The sequence below is a fragment of the Acyrthosiphon pisum genome, chromosome X (assembly GCF_005508785.2).
Source record: "Acyrthosiphon pisum isolate AL4f chromosome X, pea_aphid_22Mar2018_4r6ur, whole genome shotgun sequence".
In the NCBI taxonomy this organism is placed as follows: Eukaryota; Metazoa; Arthropoda; class Insecta; order Hemiptera; family Aphididae; genus Acyrthosiphon; species Acyrthosiphon pisum.
The window spans coordinates 48,685,540-48,686,403 of NC_042493.1; positions in this window are offsets into that span (position 1 = coordinate 48,685,540).

Sequence of the window (864 nt, forward strand, 5' to 3'; positions counted from 1 at the left end):
TGATTTTGTCATGAAGAATTTTGCTAACACGGTTCCATTCCGTTTTATCCGTTGGGTTCCGTGTACTATGCCATGTTCGTCTCGCTCGACGTTTTTGTTGGACTAGTTTTCTTATTTCTAGTGGGTAGGTTAACTCGTAATTACCATTGATAGCTACCGGAGTTGCTATTTCCGCAGCACTAACAATCTCGTCGGTTATTTTTTTAACTGCAGTATTAATGTCTGCTATTGTTTTTAGTCGAGTTGAAAGTATTATGTTTTCTTCGAGCGTATTTCTGAATAAGTCCCAATTTGTTTTTTTGTTTGTTATAGACATTTTTTTTTGTTTCATTATCACTTCTGAGCTTAGTGAGAGAAGCACAGGAATGTGATCCGACGTCAGTTCTATTAATCCTTCAACTTCCGTATAGTTTGATGAAATTCCTTTCACTACGTAGAAATCAATAAGATCAGGTAGTTTATTTGGGTCAGTAGGCCAATATGTCGGTTTTCTAGTTGAAATAAATTGTGCTTTAATTGTATTTGCTGATTTGAACAATTCCCGCCCTTTGGTGGTAATCAATCTCGATCCCCAAAAGGTGTGTTTGGCATTATAATCTCCTCCAGCAATGAATCTGCTACCGAGTGTCTGGAAAAATTCAATAAATTTTTTGTCATCTACTTTATGTCTTGATGGACAATATATAGCAGAGATGGTTAAATCGTTGTTGCCGTCATTAATATGGACACTAGTTGCCTGTAAATGTTCTTGAGGATGTTTATCAAGTTCATAATGTTTAATTGATTCTTTTATTATTATTGCAGTTCCTCCATGTGCGCGATTGCTAAGGATGTTCTGTTGTATATATTTCGATAGCCATGTAA